At 37.5% G+C, this 17,901-nt stretch overlaps 1 long non-coding RNA gene across 2 annotated transcripts in view; it reads left to right on the top strand.

Annotated features, from left to right (window-relative positions):
- LOC105476976 (uncharacterized) overlaps window positions 1-17,901 on the top strand; it is a 543,799-nt gene that overhangs the window by 315,795 nt on the left and 210,103 nt on the right. The gene's annotated exons all lie outside the window — the stretch shown is intronic.

The following is a 17,901-nucleotide window of genomic DNA, read 5'->3' as shown; positions in this document are numbered from 1 at the left end:
TGATGATGGGAAACATGGTAAGACCAGTGAATTCCATGAGCATGAACCCATTGCCACACTTCTTTAGCTGTGAAGTAAGTGCCTTGGTCAGAGGAAATGCTGTGTGGAATACCATGACAGATAAACCATTCTGTGAGTTCATGGGTGGTAGTCTTGGCAGAAGTATTGCGTACAGAATAGGCAAACCCATATCCAGAGTAAGTGTCCATTCCTGTGAAGACAAACTGCTGCCCTTTCCATGATGGAAGAGGTCCAATATAATTGACCTGCCATCAAGTAGCTGGCTGATCACTCTAAAGAATGTTCCCATATCAGAGGCTCAGTGTTAGTCTCTGCTGCTGGCAAATTGGGCCCTCAGCAGTGGCTGTAGCCAAGTTAGCCTTGATGAGTGGAGTTAGCCTTGATGAGTTCATGTTGCTGAGCCCATGCATAACCTCTATTCTTGCCACCATGACCACTTTGTCATTGCACAACGGGCCAATGACAGGGGTGGCTGGGGAAAAAGGGTTAGTGGTATCCACAGAGTGAGTCATCCTATCCACTTTATTATTAAAATCCTCCTCTGATGAGGTCACACTTTGGTAAGCACTCACATGGGATACAAATGTATTCACAGTTTTTGACCTCTCAGAGAGGTCTATCCACATACCTCTTCCCCAAATTTCTTTGCCACCAATTTTCCAATCATGCTTTTTCCACGTCCCTGATCATCTAGCCAAACCATTAGCTACAGCCCATGAATCAGTATATAATTGCACATCTGGCCATTTCTCCTTCCAAGGAAAGTGCATAACCTGGTGCATTGCTCAAAGTTCTGCCCACTGGGAAGATTTACCTTTGCTACTGTCCTTTAAGGATGTCCTAGAAAGGGGCTGTGGTGCTGCAGCTGTCCACTTTCAGGTGGTGCCATCGTATCTGGTATCATGCATAAACACCTGTAAACCAGGTTTGGTATCGTGCTGAACCATCAGTAAACCAGGCCCTAGTCTTCTCTTCCTCGGTCAATTATAGAGAACTCCCCATGAGGTCATTGGTGCAGGCTGTGGGAGGGAAGGCAGAAGAGCAGGAGTGGAGGTCATGGGCATTTGATCCACTTTATCATGTAACTTACTTTTGCCTTCTGGACCACATATATACCATTTCCATTTGATGATGGAATGCTGTTGTGCATGCTCAACTTAATGGCTAGGTGAGTCAGAAAGCACCCCGTTCATGATAGGCAGTTCAGGTTACATGGTGACTTGATGACCCACAGTTAAATATTCAGTTTCTACCAAAGCCCAGTGACATGGTTTGGCTGTGTCCCCACTGAAATCTCATCTTGAATTGTAGCTCCCATAATCCCTATGTGCCATGGGAGGTGCCTGGTGGGAGGTAATTAAATCATGGGTATGGGTTTTTCCATGCTGTTCTTGTGATAGTGAATAACTCTCATGAGATCTGATGGTTTTATAAAGGGTAGTTTCCCTGTGCATGCTCTCTTGCCTGCTACTATGTAAGATGTGCCTTTGTTACTCCTTTGCCTTCTACCATGATTTTGAAGGCCCCAGCCATGTGGAACTGTGAGTTCATTAAACCTCTTTTTCTGTATAAATTACCTAGTCTTGGGTATTTCTTACAGCAGTGTGAGAATAGACTAATACAGGAAATTGGTACTAGTAGAGTGGGGTACTGCTATTAAGATACCTGAAAAGGTGGAAGTGACTTTGGAACTGGGTAACAAGTAGAGGTTAGAACAGTTTGGAAGGCTCAGGAGTAAACAGTAAGATGTGGGAAAGTTTGGAACTTCCTTGAGAATTGTTAAACAGTTTTGACCAAAAAGTCCTGGCTGAGGTGATCTCAGATGGAAATGAGAAACTTACTGGAAACTGGAGCAAAGGTGATTCTTGCTATGCTTTAGCAAAAAGACTGGTGGCATTTTTTTCCTGCCCTAGAGATCTGTGGAACTTTGAACTTGGGAGAGATGATTTAGGGTATCAGGTGAAAGAAATTTCTAAGTAGCAAAGTATTCAAGATATGACTTGGGTGCTCTTAAAAGTATTCAGTTTTATTCATTCACAAGGATACAATTTGGAATGGCTTAGGTTTGAAAGGGAAGCAGAGCATAAAAGTTCAGAAAATGTGCAGCCCGATGATGCACTAGAAAAGTAAAACCCATTTTCTGAGGAATAATTCAAGCTGGCTACAAAAATTTACATATGTAATGAGGAACCAAATGTTAATCACCAAGACAATGGGGAAAATGACTCCAGAGCATGTCAGAGGTCTTCACAGCAGCCCATCCTATCACAAGCCAGGAGGACTAGAAGGGAAAACTGGCTTCGTGGGCCAGGCCCAGGGCCTTGCTGCATTGTGCAGTTTTAGGACTTGGTGCCCTGAATCCCAGCCATGGCTAAAAGGGGCCAATGTACAGCTCAGGCCATAGCTTCAGAGAGTGTAAACCCAAAGCCTTGGTGACTTACACTTGGTATTGGGCCTGTAGGTATACAGAAGTCAAGAATTCAGATTGGGAAACCACCGCCTAGATTTCACAAAAATGTGTGGAAATGTGTGGATGTCCAGGCAGAGGTGTGCTTCAGGGGTGGAGTCCTCCTGGATAACCTCTCCTAGGGCAATGTGGAAGGGAAATATGGGGCGGGAGCCTCCACATGGAGTCCCCACTGGGACACCACCTTGTAGAGCTGTGAGAAGAGGGCCACTCTCCTCCAGACTCCAGAATGATAGATCCACTGACAGCTTGAACCATGCACCTGAAAAAGCCGTGGACACTCAATGCCAACCCATGAAAGCAGCCAGGATGGGGGCTGTACCCTGAAAAGCCACAGGAGCAGAGCTGCCCATGACCACAGGAACTAACCTCTTGCATCAATGTGACCTGGAGTCAAAGGAGATTATTTTGGAGCTTTAAGATTTGACTGCCCAACTGGATTTTGAACTTACATGGGGCTGGTATCCCCTTTGTTTTGGCCAATTTTTCCCACCAAGAATGGATGTATTTACCCAATGTCTGTACTCACATTTTATCTAGGAAGTAACTTACTTGCTTTTGATTTTACAGGCTCATAGGCAGAAGTGACTTGCCTTGTCTCAGATGAGACTTTGGACTTGGAGTTTTGAGTTCATAATGCAATGAGTTAAGAATTTGGGGAACTGTTGGAAAGGCATGATTGATTTTGAAATATAAGTATATGAAATTTGGGAGAGGTCAGGGGCAGAATGATACGGTTTGACTCTGTGTCCACACCCAAATCTCACCTTGAATTGTAGCTCCCATAATCCCCATGTGTTGTGGGAAGGACCTGGTGGGAGGTAATTGTCTCATGGGGAAAGGTTTTTCGCGTGCTGTTCTCATGATGGAGAATAAGTCTCAAGAGATCGGATAGTTCTATAAAAGGCAGTTCCCCTGCACATGCTCTCTTGCCTGCTGCCATGTAAGATGTATGTTTGCTCTTCCTTTGCCTTCTGCCATGACTTTGAGGCCTCCTTAGCCATGTGGAACTGTGTTCATTAAACCTCTTTTTCTTTGTAAATTACCCAGTATTGGGTATTTCTTATAGCACTATGAGAATGGACTGATACAACCAGCAACAGTCCAAGAGCTGTCTCTCAAAAGGAGAGTAGCTTTCTGTGGAAGATGGCAGGGCCTTGCTCCAAAATCCTAGAGGCCTCTGCTGTGATTCAGCTATGGGGGGCCTGCCAAAGACTCCAAACAGCATCCATACCTGCCTCTGACACTGCAAGCACCATTGGATCTGCTGGATCATATGGCCCAAGTGGCAGAACAGCTTGCACAGCATCCTGAACCTGTTGCAGAGCCTTCTCCTGTTCTGGACTCCACTCAATACTGGTAGCCTTTTGGGTCACTTATTAAATTGGCTGGAATAACACACCCAAATGAGGAATGTGTTGCCTTCAGAATCCAAATGGGCCCAGTAGGAGTTATGCTTCTTTCTTGGTTTTAAGAGGGGCCCAGTGCAGCAACTTATCCTTCACCTTAAAAGGAATATCTTGACAGGCCCCATGCCACTGGACACCTAGAAATTTTACTGACATAGAAGGTCCCTGAATTTTAGTTAAATTTATTTCCCATCACCTGACACACAAATGTCTCACCAATAAGTCCAGTGTGTTTGCTGCTTCTTTCTCATGGATCCCATCAGCATAATGTTGTCAGTGTAGTGGACCAATATAATATCTTGTGGAAGGGAAAAGCAATCAAGATCTCTGTGAACAGCATTATGACGCAAAGCTGGAGAGTTGATATACCCCCTAGGTAGGGCAGTGAAAGTATATTGCTAGCCTTGCCAGGTGAAGGCAAATTGCTTTTGGTGGGCCTTATGGAATGGAGAAAAAAGAATGGAGAAAACGGCATTTGACAAATCAATGGCTGAATACCAAGTACCAGGAGATGTGTTAGTTTGTTCAAGCAATAAAACCACATCTAGTACAGCAACTGCAATTGGAGTAACTACTTAGTTAAGCTTACCATAATCCACTGTCATTATTAAAGATCCAACTGTCTTCTGCACAGGCCAAATAGGAAAGTTGAACAGGGATGTGATGGAGATCACCACCCCTGCATCTTTCAAGTCCTTGATGGTGGCACTAATATCCGCAGTCTCTCTGGGAATGCAATATTGTTTTTGATTTACTATTTTTCTAGGAAGAGGCAGCTCTAATGGCTTCCATTTGGCCTTTCCCACCATAATAGCCCTCACCTTACCAATCAAGGAGCCAATGTGGGGAATCTGCCTGCAGGTATGTATGTCTACGTCAATTATGTATTCTGGCACTCAGTGCCCTCAGCCTCATTGGGGTCTTCCCACACATCCTGCATTCCAAGTTGCAGAGTCCCATATTTTTTTCCAATTAATACCCTCACTTTCACAGTAGACACCTGGTGAGGCTGAGCGCTTACTTTTGTTGCAGGTCAGCCACCAGCATGATAAGAGCTTGTGTCTGATTTTCCACAATTTCAGCACTTTGTCTACAGGAGATCCGATTCTCACCCAGGGCAATCTTTTAGAAGATTTGAAGCTCAGTGTGTGCTCTGGAGCTGGGAGTTAGAATCTCTGAGCTCATCATTTTCTTTCATCATTTTGTCCAGCAAACATAGAAGCAACAAACCAATTTCATTATGTTCCATGGTTCTCCACATATGGTCAAAGATGTCATCTATAGAGTCACTAAACTTCTTGCCTCTCATGAGCGGTGAATCGGGAGTATCAAATGTACTTATTTTGCATAGCTCTCTCAATAATTCATGCAAAGGGCTATCAATGTTCTCCATACTATTAGAAGTAGAGTCCTTATCATTTTGGGGTCTAATAATATTAAGCAGTCAACTCTTGAAACTCTCAGACCAACTAAAGAATTCCATCCTTAAAATTCTGTTCCTCTCAAACCACTTCTGGTATCAAAGTCTGTTTTAGTCAAGATTCTCTAGAGGGACAGAATAGGATAGATGTATGATTAAAAGGGAGTTTATTAAGGACTATTGAGTCACACGATCACAAGTTGAAGTCCCACAAGAGGCTGTCTGCAAGCTGCGGAACCAGGAAGCCAGTCTGAGTCCCCAAACCTCAAAAGTAGGGAAGCCAACAGTGCAGCATTCAGTCTGTGGCCAAAGGCCCGAGAGCCCCTGGGAAACCCCTGGTGTAAGTTCAACAGTCCAAAAGCTGAAGATTTTGGGGTCCAATGTTCAAGAGCAGGAAGTACTCAGCATGGGAGAAAGATGAAGGCCAGAAGACTCAGAACATCCTCTTATTCCACCTTCTTCTGCTCGCTTTATTCTAGCTGCACTGGCAGTTGATTAGATTGTGCCCACCCACATTGAGAGTGGGTCTGCCTCTTCCAGTTTACTGACTCAAATCTTAATCTTTTCTGGCAACACCCTCACAGATGCACCCAGGAATAATACTTTGCATCCTTCAATCCAATAAAATTGACATTTAATATTAACCATCACATATAGATAGTGAAATTTTCTAGGCAGTGAAGATGTGATATGCAGAAAAATGCTCCCCAAACATGTCTCTGCCATAATCTTTTGTGAATATGTTACCTTTGATAAAAGCAAAACATCAGCCAAATTACATTTAAAGGAGTTTAATTGAACAATTAATGATTCACGAATTGGGCAACCACAGAATCACAGCAGATTCACAGAGACACCAGCACAGTTAAGTGGTAAAAGAAGATTTATAGACAAAAATAGGGACATGACAAACAGAAATTGGAAGTTAGGTACAGAATGGCTGGATTGGTTAGAGCTCAGCATATGCCTTATTTGAACACTGTTTGAACACTCAGTAATATACGAATGGTTGAAGTATCACTGCTGGGATTGGCCAAGACTCAGCTATATTATAGACACATATTCCTAAGTTAGGTTTTCAATCTTGTCTATTAAGCTGGATTACAGCTTATCCACAAGGACTCAAATATAGAAGCACAGTCAGACCATATTTAGTTTGCCTTAACACCTTACATGGCAAAAGGGACTTTGCAGACAGAATTAAGGTTAAGGACCTTGAGATGGGGATATTATCTTGGATAAGTCTGATAGGCCGAATCTAATCATATGAGTCTATAAAAGTGGAGAAACGTTCATGTCTGTAGAGAGCCAGAAATACCGTAGCATGAGAGAGAGAGAGTTTCCATGTTACTGACTTTAAAGGTGGAGGAAAGTATCATGAGCCAAGAAATGTGGGAATTGTCTAGAAGTTGGAAGAGGCAAAGAAACAGATTTATAACTTGATAGTCTAGAAAAGAGCACAGTACTGTCAACATCTTGATCTTAGCCCACTGAGACCTGTTTTGAACTTCTGACCCATATAACTCTAATAAATTTGTGGTTTTTGTTTAAGCCACTAACCTTCTGCCAATTTATCATGGCACAGTAGAAAACACATACAATAATTTAACGTTATAATTATTTGAAGATTTTTGTGCAACTTTGTCTAAAAATACTATCATTACATGAATTTATCTTCTTATTTATAATAGTCTTAAATACAGCAAGTGACATATACATTTAAAGATTCAAACCCCTGATAACGTTATTAATTTTTGATCATCCTTTATTTAACACAGATCTGAATGTTATTCTACTTTTTATGTAAAAAATTTCTAAGTCCTTGGTAAGTACAAATAGTTGATTTTTATACAAGATTTTAAAAGATACATGATAAAGCAAAGATTTTGGTAAAATCTATTATTGTAAAGAATACTGTAGAAAAGCAGACTGGAACATACTTGATTACTAGATAAGGCATGCTGCCTACATCTGTTCATTAAACACAGAAATCTGAGAGTAATAGTATAATAAAGATGTGAGAAGACATTACTTTGTCATGTTAAATGCATTAAAAAGAGAAAACATGACTTCCTTCTTTTTATGCCTACATAATATTCTGCTATGTATGAATACTACATTTTCTTTATCTAATCCACTGTTGATAGGTGCCTGGGTCGATTCCATGTCTTTTCTATTGTGAATAGTTCTGTGGTGAACGTACTGTGCATGCATCTTTTTGGTAGAATATTATTTTCCTTTGGAAATAGATGAAGCTGAGAACTCCAAAGTCCCAATTCACCTGATTCTCTGTCAACAGGAGTGCCAGTTCATGTACAACTCATCTGAAGAAATTAGTCTTCTATATATGCACACTGCTTATATGAAATGCACACACTGCTTTTTTGAAGGGCATTGCATTGAGTAATAATTAAAATGACCACTGGGTTATATTGCTGTTTTATCTCATGTCCTTTTCTAACAGCGTGTTTATTTTTACTGCAGTTGCTACTTTTGTTTCCACAACACTTGGTGTCACTTTTCTCTCCTACAGCACTTCTAATATTGCTGATATAAATCATTTTCTCCTCTCCTTCCCCCTCTGAAGATGATGGTGATAGTGATTAATATGGTGATAATGTTGATAATGATGATGATAATGGCGAAGTTTAAAGAAGAGGCTTTTAATTATTTTATTTTATATTTTTAACATTTTAACTTTAAAACTGATTAGTGTGATTTCTGACCTGAACATTTGACTATAGATTACATATAATTATGTGATTTTAACATTTATTTTTTGAAGAAGAATATTTTAATTTTGTAGTTTTTGATTAAGTCAGTAAGTTATTTCCTAATAAGTATCTTCATGTTCTGGGAAAATATTTAAGTCATAAAGCAGTGACCTGTAATTGACAATTACATTAATTTTTTCAAAGAAAGTATAATAAATATATAGTATTCAAGATATTTAAAAACATCAATCTGAATTTTAATCAGAGTTACCCAAATCTAAACCTATTTAAACACAGATGAGTCAACCTGCCAGTGAGTCCTGGGGGCCCAGGGCAACAACAGGATTTGTGCTTGGATTGTTCTTTCGGTAGATTTGGTCAAATGGTATTAATGTGATTTGAACTCTAAAATTCCAGCCAGAGCCTAGAAAATCTTTTATTTAATTCCCCTGCTCCCTGAAAGCACTGAGTTTAACACGCCTCCAGTTCTAATCCATTAACGTTAACAACCTTCAGAGCCATTAGCAATAACAACTTCCTCCGTCACAGTTTCTCATAGTAACCCCCTGTGAAGAATTTATACAAAAAGTAGATAAAGGGAGAATAAACAGATTCACATCTTTTAACACACTGATGCTAGCCACGGGGACAAAGTGTGTGGTCAAGGCTTCTGTGCACACACATCAAGCTAAGAATTCAGCAGACTCCATTGCCGCCGTTCCCATGTTCTTATTTACTTCAGGATGCAAATTCATGTCCTACGGGGCAAGCTAGGTTTATAATGCCACCTTTCTCCCTTCTGGAGTTTACAAACAACGGTCAGATGGACAGAGAGCCAGTGGTGAGGGACGCTGCAGAGTTGCAGTCATTTGCTGTAAACTCAATTCTTCTTCCTTTCTGCCTGCTTTGAGATTCTGCAAGAACCAAGTAGTTTGAAGATTGCCCCTTCAAATCATGAAAACTTTTAAATGCCTCCTCTCGTCTCACCTGGACATTTAGTTTTGATTTTGCATTTGCAAACTAGGGGTGGATTTAGTATCCCATTCTGGCAGTGGTTTTAGACCTGCCGCTGGGCCTACATTGCCTTTCCTCTTCTCTCTTTTGTTGGCCTTTGTTCAGGACATTGCCAGGCAGCAAGGTGGGACTGGGGTTTGGCCAGCAGAGACAAGCGCTGGGTTTAAGTGATTTTTCTTTTTTACTTACTGTTATTTAAACTCTGGATAGTCTCTGTCTTAAATCATATTGATGGCCTTGCATTTGTGTAGATTTTTTTTTCTTTATTTTTCTCCATTGTTTTTCAGCTACCTGGAAATTTCCAATTTTTTAAATCATAAAAACAAAAGTCATAATTGGAAAGTTCTTTAAGGGGTCTTGTGGTCTAGTCTCCTCCCTTCGGGTGGTTTATGAAGTGCCACCCCATTCAAGTGCTGTGGTGTGTGAACTCGATGAAAAAGTATTCTGTTAGAAGTAAGGCCTGTGTAGAATCCTAACACATTGTAAAACATTCCCTGGTATCTAGAACCTCATTACATTGTTTCATCTTGCAAGTTTCAATAATTTCAGGATGACATTCCAAAATTTGGGCAAATATAACAAATAGCATGCTATGGTTAAAAGTTAATTGCTAATGAAAATGCAATAATTAATATTATTTTTGTTATATTACAGGGAAAGGAAAAGGATTTTATTCATTGGTAGAACTGCAAAGATGTAATAATTTTAATAAATAAATTTTTTTTTCTGAATTCTTTATTTCTGAACTAGCTGAACAGATTTTTATTTGAGTTTCCCCTAACATAGAGGATAACTAACTTGTCGCAAATACTAACTGAATGGAGTTAAAAGCCAAAATTTCAAGGTTCTTGTTCATATTCAACTACATATTTCCAATGTTTTGTTAGATTATTTTAACTTTATTCATAGTTATCAATATCAATGATTTATAACCTCAACTTCTTTGTATAACAACAAACATTATTGTTACCATGAAGGAATCCTGATTCAGACCCCAAGAATGGGTTCTTGGATCTCACACAAGAAAAAATTCAGGTTGAGTCCACAAAGTAAAGTGAAAGCAAGTTTATTCAAAAAGTAAAGTAATAGAAGAATGGCTACCACCTAGACAGAGCAGCAGTACAGGCTGCTTGTCTGAGTATACTTACAATTATCTCCTGATTATATGCTAAACAAAGGGTAGATTATTCAATAGTTTCCTAGGAAAGGGGCAGGGATTTTCCCCAACTGAGGGTTCTTCCTCTTTTTAAAATGTGTAGGGTAACTTCCTGATGTTGCCATGGCTTTTGTAAACTGTCCTTGGGCTGGTGGGAGTGTCTTTTAGCATGCTAATGTATTATAATTAACATATGATAAACAGTGAAGATGACCAGGAGTCACCTTCATCACCATCTTGGTTTTGGTGGCCTTCGGCTGGCCTCTTTACCACATCCTGTTTCATTAGCAGGGTCTTTGTGACCTGTATTTTGTGTTGATCTCCAGTCTCATCCTGTGACTAAGAATGCCTAGCTTCCTGGGAATGCAGCCTTAGCCCCTTTTTACCTAACCCCTATTCAAGATGGAGTCACACTGATTTGAATGCATCTGACACTATGACCTCATTTTGTTGTTGTTGCTGTTGTTGTTATAGTTCAGGTAAGTGGATTGCATGCACTTTGTGCTTCACTGTGGGTAATTTTGATCCTTCACTCATTTGGTGGTATGGCTGATATGTACTTTGGCACTATTAATTTTCAAATTATGTGTACTGCACCATGAGGATGATAAAAGACAAAAGAACTCAGAGCCATACTGCACATGCCTTTAGAGCCGTCGGCACGCCATGTTAATGGCTATATAGTCTGCCAAGCATCCTCATGCTAGCAAAGATCTTAATATTCTTATGGCTGATGATTTAACATGAGATAGAATAAAAAGGATCACAGGCTCTAACTTTAATTTCATTATTAAGACACCCTGATCTTCACCACTTTAGAGATTTTTTTTGTTCCTAGCATCACCAGCTTTGTCTTTTTAAATAAAAGCTTCTCCCATTTATGTTCTCTCTATGACTTCTCCTCTAACTCTCTTCTTTTAACCCCCTGGAAAAAAGTTCTCAATGAATCCATACTTCTTTTTCAACTTATACCAATATTTAAAGAAGCACGTTTCTTTTTAGCTCTTTAGACTAAAAATGGAAATATATTAGTTACTGGCCTATGGAGCAATACATTATTATTTAGGGAGTTTTGATGTGAGAAGGGTATGAAAACTCAACATTTCAAGTTTATCTTGTGAGCTAGATTTTATCATCTATTTCCTTGATTGCTGCTGTTTTATAGGCTAACTCGTCACTGTGGCCCCTTTGTAGTCTCAGATTTGTATTTTCTGTTTTCTTTTTTCTGGCTTTATGCCTGTTGCTTTGCTAGCTTGATTCTTGTTATAGGTTTTTACCAGAATCCATATCTTTGCTTTGAGATAAAGTTTTAGCTAAGAGTTTGGTGTGATCAAGAAAACCCTATTATCTCTGCATCAGTTCATTCATTTATTATGACAACTTCATTAATTGAACATGACGTGATAACTACTGTGGTAGAAACTAAAGGTCCAGTCCTGATGCTTGCTATAAAGAAACTCAATGGCGTAGAAAAAATATTAGAATACAATATGGGAAGTGATACGATTGAAGTGCGGGGTGTCTTGAGAATGCAGACAAGGCACAGTACAAGGGAAATACTAAATTTATCTAGGAGTGGAGTCAAGAGAGCAGTCAGAAAACTGTGCAAAAGAGGTGGCTTCTGATCTGAGTCATGAAAAATTAGCAGCAGTTCAATAGTGAAGTCCTTTCACCCTACTAACTCTTTACTTTCAACAAATATCTCCAATGTTATGACATCATTTTTTCTCCTTTATGTTTTTCTCCTGTTACCACCCTATTTTACTTTTTCTCATCAGGGCTCACCTTCTTGGAAGAGTCATTTAGATTTTCTCTATTTTCTTAAAAACCAGACACTCATCAATCATAGCTATCCAGATGCTGCTCCAGCCACTACACAAACACTATTTGTCAGTCTTCAGAGGTGACATCCTAATTGCCAAATTCAATAGCAGCTTTTCTCAATTATCTTATTTGACCCGTGTGTATTGTTTGGCACAGGTTACCACTTCCTTCCTGAAACTCAGCCATTCGTTCACTTTATGCTATCACTTTCTCCTGATTTTCCCCATTTCTGGATGCATATTTAAAATCTTCCTTAGGCAATTTCTCTTTCTCCTCATCCTTTGTAAACAGTGATAGAGAACATACAGCTCTGTGATTCTCTTTGATTAATACATTACATTATTTAATAATAGCTAAGTATAAGATTCCTGATCTATAGAACTGATGACTGGACTTGTGTTTCTCTGGTCTAGAGAGCCAGACTGCAGAGGCATTATTATTCTGACGCCAGTTGATCTGTGTGTAGTGTTTGTAAGGGGCCTACTTTATGTAAGATTCTAAGGGTAAGAAACGTGTATATAGCTAGTTAACAAATCATATGCCAATAACAACTTAGGATTATTTCCTTTTCTTCTCCTTCCATTAGTATTCTTGAATGCCTTATTAGTTTTGAAAATATAATTTTAGTTTGATTTATATTTCTACTTGTTTGTATGAAATCCATTTGCTTTCTTGTTGTTTTCTATTTACAATGTATCTCAGAGCAACTGTGAGCTCAATGCCTCTCCAGTCTTCAATCATGCATTTATTCACTCCTTTCATGTCATTAAGGATGATGTTAAATGGGAATAGGATGATGATCCATCCTAAGAGCACCCCATTAGACACTCCTCCCCAACTGTAGAGTGAGCTGTTTATCCAGTCCCTGTGACCAGCCTTCTCTCACCTCCGTTTCATCAATAGCTACTTTAACTAGGCTGTCATCATTGCTCGATTTCCCAAATTTCCTTTCTTCATTTTTCTCTTTAAAAAATGAGAGCTGTATCTAACCCATTATCAATGGCTCATTGATTTTTATGTTCCTCCTTATTTGTTACCAGGCTTGTATTTTCTCTGCCCTCTTTTCTTCTCTTTCAACATTTAAAAGCTCTACTCGGTGGTATTACTAATATGTCCCTGTGTTGCTCTTCACCAGTGTTCCTTACTGAAATTTCCTATCTTGGATTCTGTTTTCCATTTTTAACTGACTCTTGTTTGTTCGTATGTCTTATATAATAAGTTAAACTGCTGGAAGGTAAAATAAAAAAACAAAAGCATGTTGTACGTGCTTTTGAATTGAGCATTTCATAAATTATGTTTTTTGATCATCACAAACATCTTTCACACGATTTTCCCCAATATTGTTCAGAAATTGGAAACTCTTTTTTTTTAGAAATATTAGTGAACTGCTGTGATGTAGAAAAGATTGGAAAAACTGAGAAGAATCTGCAGCTGCAGGAAACACAGTTGAAGAACTTTGCCTTTGATTATCATCTTGCTGGTAGAACAGGTATAGTAGCTGTTGCTAATGATGTTCCTGGGTGCCGCAGAAAACATGCTCCAGAAATCAACTTCATTTGCCAAGTTTTAGGACTGACAAGAGAAAGTTGCTTTTTTATAGTTATTCATTAACATTTTTATTTTATTTTAAGTGGAATCTTATACAGCATTCATTCTATGTATTTAAATATTATCATTACAAATATATTTTACTTTTCATGTACTCAGGGATTTTTTAAAAGGGAATGCCTATACATTAAATAAAACAGTAATTACAGAAAATTCCATGGACAGATTTGTAGAAATATCTGAATTATCCAATATATGAGTTACACGTCTCTTAACTTTCTGGAGGAAAAAACATACAATTAAGCATTTCTTACAATATAGAGGTATAAAGAGAGGAATTAAATCTTATAGCTCTATAAAGATAACATTCAGACGTTTTACCTTTCTATTATTAACAACGTTGTTATATTTTATTTGTACCTACTAAATCAGTGACACCTTTTCTATTCCTGTTCTTGCCTATATTCCTGAATAGTACATAGGCTTTCTGTATCATATTTTACAAATCTTATATGCTTTTACTTTATTAAAAAATTTAAAATAATTTCGCAGTACTGTTAATAATTGACATTTTTTCCTTTGAGTATTCTCTTTCTCAATATTTTTTGCTTCCATTTATTGTGTTACTTTTCAAAGTTCCTAAAAGGAAATGTGAGTGTACCTGTGGAAATTTGGGAAATTAAGTTATTCAGTCTTAATACAATAACCCACACACGCTTAATTTTTGTGACCTCCAATTTTGACTTTTTTTTTTTCATTTTGAGAATAGATATTTTCTGGAGGTACCTTTCAACTTTGTCCTTCTGTACCTGGCTTACCTAACTTAACATGCCTTCCAGGCTTATTCATGTTGTAACAATAGAAATATTTCCTTTTTATGATTACATAGCATTTTATTGTACGTATCTGTCATGTTTTCTTTATCCCTCTGTGGACATTTAGATTGCTTTCATATCTTGGTTATTGTGAAGAATGCTGCAATGAACATGAATGTGCAGATATCTCTTTAAGATACTGATTTCATTTCCTTTAGATATATGCCCTGTAGTGGGATTGCTAGATCATATGGTAGTTCTATTTTTAATTTTTGATGGAACCTCCATACTGTTTCCTTAACGGCTGCACTAATTTACATTAACAACAACACTTTTATCTCCATGCTTGCCAACGTTTATCTTTTGTCTTTTTTGATAGAAGTGACTTTAACAGGTGTAAGATAATCTATTGTGGATTTTTTAAAATAGTTTTTAAAAATAGTTTTATATATTTGGGGGATACATGTGATATTGATACATGCATATAATATAATGATTAAACCAGGGCAATTGGGAGATTCGCCTTTTATATGTAGGGAACATTCCAATTCCTCTCTTCCAGAAATTTTGCACTATACAACAAATTATTGTTAAAGTTACCCTACTGTACTATTAAACCTTAGGTTTTATTTCCTCTGTCTAACTGTATTTGTGTATGCACTAGCTAGCCTTTCGTCTATCCCTGGCCACTACACTTCCCAGCCTCTGGAACTACCCTCTAATTCCATGGGATCCACCTTTTTAGTGCTCACTTATGATTGAGAACAGGCGGTATTTATCTTTCTGTGCCTGGCTTATTTCATTTAACATGACTTCCAGTCCCATCCATATTGCTGCAAATGGCAGGATTTCAATTTTTTTTTATGGCTGCAGATATCTACCACATTTTCTTTATCTGTTCACCCACTGATGGATACTTAGGTAAATACTGTATCTTGGCTATTGTGAATATAGCTGGAATAAACAGAAATACAGATATCTCTGTGATATACTGATTTCCTTTCTTTTGGAGATATATATATATATATATATATATAGAGAGAGAGAGAGAGAGAGAGAGAGAGAGAGCACGCGCAGTGAAATTGCTGAATCATGAAATAGTTTTATTTTTAGTGTTTTGAGTACCATCTGTACTGTTTTCCTTGGTGGCTGTACTAATTTACATTGCCATGAACAGTTTATGAGTGCTCCCCTTTCTCTACACCCTTGTCAGCATGTTTATTTCAGTCTTTTAGGTAAAAGCCATTTTAACTGGGGTGAAAGGATAACTCATTGTAGTTTTGATTTACATTTTCCTGGTGATTAGCAATGCTGAGGTTTTTTTTTTTTTTTTTTTTTCCATTAAAAAAGCCATTTATATGCCTTCTTTTGAGAAATGTCTATTCGGATATTATGTTCATTTTTATTTTTAACTTTCATTTTAATTTCAAGGGTAGAAGTGCAGGATGTGCAGATTTATTACATAGGTAAACGTGTGTCGTGGGGGTTTGTTGTACAGATTATTTCATCACCCAGGTATTTTGTTCATCTTTAAATTCAATTATTTGTGGGTGTTTTCTTCTTTTTGCTATTGAGTCCTTTGAGTACTTTATGTATTCTGATTATTCAACCCTTTTGGGATGGATCATTTAAAAAAGTTTTTCCCTATTCCATTGGTTGTCACTTTACTTTGTTAATAATTTCCTCAACTGTCTAGAAGCTTTTTGGCTTGATTTAATCCCATGTGTCTGATTTTGCTTTGGTTGTCTGTGTTTTTCAGTCAAACCCAAATAATCTTTGCCAGACCAATGACCTGAGTGTCTTCTTGATATTTTCTTTTAGTAGTTTCATTGTTTCACATCACACATTAGAGTCTTTAGTTCATCATAATTTGATTTTTGTATATGATTATCCAATATTCTCAGCACCTTTTATTTAAAAAACTGTCCTTTCCCCAGTATATATTCTAGGCACTATTCTCAAAAATGAATTGGCTGTAAATGTGTGAGTTTCTATTTAGGTTCTCTATTCTGCTCCACGAATCCATGTGTCTGTTCTTATGCCATTAATATGCTATTTGGATTACTATGACTTTTCAGCATATTTTGAAGTCAAGTAGTGTGATGTCTCCAGCTTTCTTCTTTTTGCTCAAGATTGCTTTGGCTATTTGGAGTATTTTTGGTTCTATATGAAGTCTAGGATTGTTTGTTCTATTTCTGTGAAGAATATCATTGGCATTTTGATAGAGATTGCATTGAATCTGTAGATAACTTGGGTAGTTTAAGCATTTCAACAATATTAATTCTTCCAATCATGAGCTGGAATATATTTCCATTTGTTTATGTTCTCTTCAATTTCTTTCTTTACTGGTTTATAGTTTTCCTTGTAAAGAAGTATAGATTTTTTACTTCTTTGGTTAAATTTACTCATAGGCATCATTTTTGCAGCTATTGTATTGTGATTGCTTTCCTAATTTCTTTTCTAGATTGTTCACTGTTGGTGTATATAAAGTGCTACTGAATTTTATATGCTCATTTTGCAGCCTGTAACTTTGCTGAAGTTGTCTTTAAGTTATAATAGCATTTTAGTGAAGTCTTTAGGTTTTTCTAAATGTATCATGTCATATGTGAAAAAAAATAATGATTTATTTTCCAATTTGGATGCCCTTTATTTCTGTTGCCTAAATGCTCTGATTAGAACTTCTAGTACTGTGCTGAATAAAAGTGATAAAAATGAAGATGATTTTCTTGTTATGGATCTGAGAGGAAAGGCTTTAATTTTTCACTGTTTAGCATGATTGATGTTGGCAGTGTGCTTGTCATATATGGTGTTTATTGTTTTGAGGTATGTTTCTTCCTCATTTTGTTGAGAATTTTTATCACAAAGGAATGTTGAATTTTGTCAAATACTTTTTCAGCACCTACTGAGATGATTATATGATTTTTGTCCTTCATTCTGTTAATGTGATATACCACATTTGTTGATTTTCCTATGTTGAAATATCCTTGCATGCCTGGGATGAATCCCACTTGATCATGATAAATGATCGTTTTATCGTGTTTTTGTATTCAGTTTGTTACTATTTTGTTAAAGATATTTACATCTATGTTCATCAGGGATATTAGCCTGTATTTTCTCTTTTTGTTGTGTCCTTGGGTATTGTTGGCATCAGGGTAATTCTGGCCTCATAGGATGAGTTTGGAAGAATTTCTTCCTTTTCAAATTTTGTAACAGTTTGAGTAGAATTGTATTAGTTATTCTTTCAATGCTTGACAGAATTTAGCAGTGAAGCCATCTGGTTTTACTTTGATGGGTATTACTGCTTTGATCTCATTACTTATTATTAGTCTGTTCGGGTTTTCTATTTCTTCATAGTTCAATCTTGGCAGGTTCTTTGTGTCTAGTAATTTATCCCATGCTAGGTTTTTCCATTTTGGGGTGTATATTTGTTCATAATAGTTTATAATTTTTTTTTGCATTTCTGTTGTATCAGTTGTCGTATCTTTTTTGTTGTTGTTTCTTATTAAATTTATT

This window comes from Macaca nemestrina, chromosome 19 (genome assembly GCF_043159975.1).
Source record: "Macaca nemestrina isolate mMacNem1 chromosome 19, mMacNem.hap1, whole genome shotgun sequence".
Classification (NCBI taxonomy): Eukaryota; Metazoa; Chordata; class Mammalia; order Primates; family Cercopithecidae; genus Macaca; species Macaca nemestrina.
Note: the sequence above shows the minus strand (reverse complement) of the source record. Positions and strands in the feature narration are given on the sequence as shown.